The sequence below is a fragment of the Branchiostoma floridae genome, chromosome 2 (assembly GCF_000003815.2).
Source record: "Branchiostoma floridae strain S238N-H82 chromosome 2, Bfl_VNyyK, whole genome shotgun sequence".
Taxonomy (NCBI): domain Eukaryota; kingdom Metazoa; phylum Chordata; class Leptocardii; order Amphioxiformes; family Branchiostomatidae; genus Branchiostoma; species Branchiostoma floridae.
In genome coordinates, this window is record NC_049980.1 from 9,725,520 (window position 1) to 9,731,376 (window position 5,857).

Genomic DNA, 5,857 nt, shown 5'->3' on the forward strand with positions numbered 1-5,857 from the left:
GGACGGGATAAATATACCCCCACCGATGGGCCAAGCAATTCGCGGTTCGTCACGTGACCTGTCAGCTGTTTTATCATAAACGGAGGCGCCGCGCGCAGTGCTTTTCGACGAAAAGTTTAGCTTTGCCTGCTGACGCAAGGCTGCTATCGGATTGCCCTGCAGGCCTGTGATTTGTCGCTTCCGAGTTACCCTGGCCTCCATATTTGGCCGCGACACCAGAAATTTCACATGTGGCCAGCGTAATACAAGATCCAGGGCAGTTTGGTTGAGTGGTGCCATGTGTGCAAACAAGCGTGCCTTCATTTCTGTACTTAGGACGTCCCACAGTAGCACTTTTTAATAACTAGCCCTCCCCCTCCATTGCATATCTTCTAGGGAAAATTCACTGCAATAGCATTCGTTCTTAATATATCTCTTTTCAAAGAATCACACAAGAAACCAAGTAGAAGTCAGAAACATAAACTCCCAAGTTCATCCGTCCAGGAACTGTTTAACGACGATTACAATCTTTATTTACCGTATCAAAATAAAGTAACTGAGCCGAGAGCTGACATCAACAGAAAACAAGCAGGGGGCGTCACGAACCAAGTACTATTTGCATTGGAGGGGGGAAGGGGAACATCATTATAGGAGTGCTTTGTCTCTTGGGTTAAGCGTCTGAAGTGCGCTAGGGTACTGTGCATGTTTCGTCTTCAGCGCTCTGTCATTCCACAAGTCTGGCGTTTTAGTTTTCTGATATCTCCAAAAGTCTGCACGCCAGACCCGCGCCGACTCACGCTGATTGACCGTGAATGGCTGTTTGGAATTGCCGAGAATGGAATGCCGCTCTGCTTGCCAAGGTGGTCAACTTCCCATTGCGAAGTCTGCCAAGGCCGTACTTGGGATGATGCGAGGACGATGTGAGATGGCAGACAACATGGCCTGCATCATCTGGGAGTACAGACAGGGATCCACAAGGACGATGAACATGTTTGTGTGCGTGGGAGTTAGGCTGACACGAGAACATGCTCTGGTGAGAGTAATCTCAGTTGAGACTGCCAAGAACTGTCAAAACCATTTATTAATCTTAATATGAAATTTTGACGTTTGGCATGTCGTGAGCCTATATTGTCTTGCATCACAGAGCTGTTACAGCCGTCAGAGAGAAGGCACGTATTCTATCAAGTATAAACTCTCTTTATGGTAGCTGACATTTCGGATTATGTACACCTTTCTCTGATGTTATTTGGCGTGGATTTTGGCAACAACTTAACGGCTTATCAAGGCGTTTTGTACATATCCTAGATTACCGATTGTTGACTCATTTGTTTTTCGTCCTTTGTACGTTTCCTGGACTAAGCGACTGAATAATTGTCTGTTGTCTCAACACAAGGTCTTATAAGCGTGTTCTACGTCCGTACAGATTCCCTTGTCCATTGTGTATTGCGATGACGTACTTTTAGACTAAATACTCCAGATAAGTTTGAAGGACAGTGCGTTGTACGAAACGTTCCATTCCAATTCCTTTTTGATTTGATGATGTCAAGATTTGTTTCTTGGACCGATTCGTATATTGTCGCCAGTATATGATTTGTTATATGGTGTAGATAGTATGCATCATTTATTTGAGATAAGGTAATCCTTTTTATATGTAGGCAATTAGGGCTATGTGGTCTGTGGTGTGCATTATGGAAATATGCATGTTATAGATTCTTTTTTTAGGATAGTTGTGTCTACTGCTATCGTGAATTTAGAATAATTCGTCACCAATACAATTCTTCAATGGCCACTTAACTTGATTAAATGTATAGACGCCCAAGAAAAGTATGCTACAGTGGCAAACGTCAACTGTGTACATCAAGCGACTTACAAAATTTTAGTCATTGCTGGTTGTTACGTCTTTGCCAACTTTTTCTTTTTGTCCAAAGAAAATGAATGAACCTTGGCGATAAATCAACAGCTGCCGGATTGACGTCAACGGTTACGTCATCACCAGCGTCCGGTTGTCATGGTAACGCGTGATTTCTAAAGAGCAATGGCGGGGACGAATGGTATGTGACGTTGGTCCGACCTTTGCCTTAAATTTTTGACAATGAAATAATGATGTAAATGTCATGTCATCTTGATTTTCTTGTATAATACCTCCTCCTTATGGGAATGGATTACGTTTTTCGTTTGTAATGGTTGTTTGAATGAAAAATTTACGAACGGACAGCACTTGTATCATTTGTCGCGCTTATAGTTGCTAGGCAACGGCGTGGCATATGAAAGAATGCACCTGTTCCTCACGACTCGGCAGTGACGTCACACATAGCGGCCACGAAGGTAACACGTGCAGATCAGGTTACCAATGACTGAGGTCACTGACACACTGACCCCTACACTTGACATCGTTACGCAGTTTGTGTCAAATAACCAACGTTATTGTTTCGGTCCCTTACAATTGGGGTTCAGGGCATCTGCTTTCTCTTCATTTCATGATGGTACTTGTGGTTTCTTATTTACAAAAACGTTACATATTTTTTTTCCGTTTTGGAATATTGTTTATGGCATACACAGCATCTCACCTAACTGCCCATGTCTGTAGATGACGCAGTGCTAAGATGATCAAGTTTAATTTCCGTTTTTCAGCACTCAGCTAAACAGGAACAGGTGCTGAGTGAAGTATGGCCTGGAGCTGTTTTCTCCTGTCCAGTCCAACCTTTCCACCATTAGTGTGAACCTCAGACCGAAAGTTCGTGTGTTTGAGTCATATCTGACTACAGTTTTACCGTTTAACCTGAGCAAATCTGTCTAATCTAGAGGTCATTGAGGCCAAGACTATGCGATCGGTAGAGGATACTTTTTTCTTGTTCCCTCTCATTTCTATCACCACATTGATTTTTGTCACAGCCATGAAAATGGGGGTAAAGTTTTCCTTTCGGTCTCCAATGCACACTTTTTATAGGCCAACGAAACAGCTTTTGATACAATCTTATGCTGCCAAATACCCGTAGAATAGCTTGGAGATTAGTTTTATTGGACATGTCACGGTGTCGGTGACATGTATCTTCGGACCTTTCCGGGGAATGAGATGATATTTGGTACTTGGGTAAGTGTTGGGTTGACCCAAGTTCAATTTTGGGCCCCCTGGTGGCCGACCTTGGCACTGCAGCAGGTCTTCCTATTTTTAGTATCTTTGGCCTTGGATATACTTTGGTCTTGATTTTTTTTCCTGGTTGGTAGCTTTAGATGTAAGGAAGAAGTGATATATGTCTGGACTCCCTAGCAGCTCGTTATTAGATATTTTGGATGCCAAAACCTCCATTCGGTAGTTACATGGAATAGCCCTAGTAAAGGTGAAATATTAAACCAAAAACTGCCACATTTTTGTCTTGAACAGGAACACTACATCGTCAATGCAATTTGAAAGTATAACGATTACATGCTCAATATGACCTCATCTAACATTTCAGTCTCTTTTTGGTCGAAGAAGATCATCATAAGCATCTACATCACAATCCTCCACGCTACTCGTATGTTCCGCGATGTCCCACCCATCTCGTCCCCAGGGGAGCCTGGGTGTATATGGGTACGGGAGCGGCCCTATTTTGGGGGCGGTATCACCGTAACACCGACCCTGCAGCGCTGATGCTATGAAGATACGGCCTCATTGTACCGAAATACCGAAGTACAGCCTGTACATTTTGCCCCAAACAAATCACCGTGAAGGATTAGATGTAAACGAACACATTTAGCAGGCAAGAACTAAGTTGTAGAGGGTTACTTGTATCTGAATTGGGCTAGCACATTCCTTTCCATGTTTAGTTGAAAATTGCCACCATTCCCCCGCTATTTTTGACAGGGATCAATTTACATGATAGTGCTAAAATGCTAATCTAAATATAACTTGGCTCAGGAGAGTAAATCCCGCCTGAAGTCGTATTTTCACATTTGTATATGCAGACGACAGGAGGGGTTGTAGACTTGATCGTATTTGAGATTAGGGACTATTTTCTATACTTATAATGTTAGTCATTGTGGGTGCGGACAGATAATATTACGTTCCAATCAGTGCCATTTTTATCCCATATATAACGATGGCCTCGTTGATATGCGCCTAGATACAAAATGGCACTTGATAGAAACTCAACATCGTAGGACCAAGGAGCTTTTATCTGATAAAAGCTCCTTGGTAGGACTGATTTAAAGTGGAAATGAGTTGAAAAAAATCGGAATTGATGGAGCAACCTGCACTTAGAAAGAAAGCTGATAGGGGCCTAAAATTCAACTGATGTTAAAACGAAAGTAAACGATTTGAAATCTTTAAATTAGATGTATTATAATATACAGTCAAACCTGTCTATAGCGGCCACTCAAGGGACTGGTCAAAATTGGCTACTATAGAGAGGTGGCCACTATAGAGAATATGCTAATTAATTGACCACAAGCAATAAGTTACACATGGTTTTAGTACCCACTGATCTTTATTTACATAATATAGTACTGAACATGTACTGCAATGATTTTTACACTATATGTATTAAGAAAACAAAAGCTATAAAAAGTTTTAATTGTTCTACAGTTGATATTGTCTGAAGAGACCGGTATCGTCATATTTCTTTGATCTTTCGTCTTGTATCCTTTGATACTTCGCCGTCCGTGTGTTCCCGCTCGCGTTCACACGTCAGATTCACCCATTATGCTAATGTGTTCCTCACAAGAAAAGTCTCGTCATTTTAGACTTATCTTTCAATAAATGTAAGAATAGAATCCGCCATAGTCTGAAGTTCATATCATTTTGTCTTTGTAACAATTTATTTTTAAAGTTTTTGAGATGTAAATTAACATAAGCGATAGTGTATTGTATGAGATCGTAACTTTACCACAATTCACCTCCGTAATATTGGTGTCGTCTATTGACCTTATATGACCTCGTTTGTCAGCGGGTATCGGTAGCGCCAGTTTACGAAGTTTTGTTTTGAAAATAAATTAAAGAGGTTTTAAACCCGGCGTAGGGTGACGATACGGCCGCTGTATATGGCCGAACGCGTGCCGAAACATAGATCAGCGGTCCGCGTGGCCGTAATCGACAGTGTTTTTGTATCTGCGGGACCGGAAATCGTGTGGCCGCGGCCGCGTTGGGCAGGTGGCCGCTAGGCCTATTTCTTAATCATTACGAATCCAAGGGACCGACAAAAAGTGGCCACTATGGGCAGGTGGCCGCTATGCAAAGGTGGTCGCTAATACAGGTTTGACTGTATTTCAATTGTTCTGCATATGCTGCTGTGATATTTCCAAAATGCGGCAAAATTCACCCTTGGCTAAAACATACTCAGCACAGTGCCTTTGTGCAATGAAATTCGCAACTTTCAGCATAGCATGACCTAACATGTCACAACCTTCTTTGACAATTCAGAAAACATCTTAATAGACAATTCATTGTCTTTTTGCTTGTACACTTGCCTGTCTCTGGCCACTTGCAGATTTGGCAGCTGACCTTGACCCCATAGAATGGACCCCCATAGCTCAAGCACATTATCCCACATACAAGACATCATGACTAGGAGAGGGTACCAGTACAGAAAATTTAGGTAAAGGTCCAATTCAGACGATCAGTACTACGAGGATGGACTGAACAAAGGATCAGGTCCAGGTCTGGACCTAAACCTGATTGTCTGTGAAAACTTGTGAATGGTCGATACTTAAAACAATGGTCTATTTTGCTACAAAGGAATCTGTTTGGTGGAATATCCAACACCAACTGGCATTTTTAAAATCATATCTTCATGTAAACAATGCTACAAATGTAAATGCCTCTGTATATTTGACTGTAAAATTTTGGTTGAAATGACTATAAACTACTTCTGTCTTCATTTCATTGGACAAACTAGAGTTC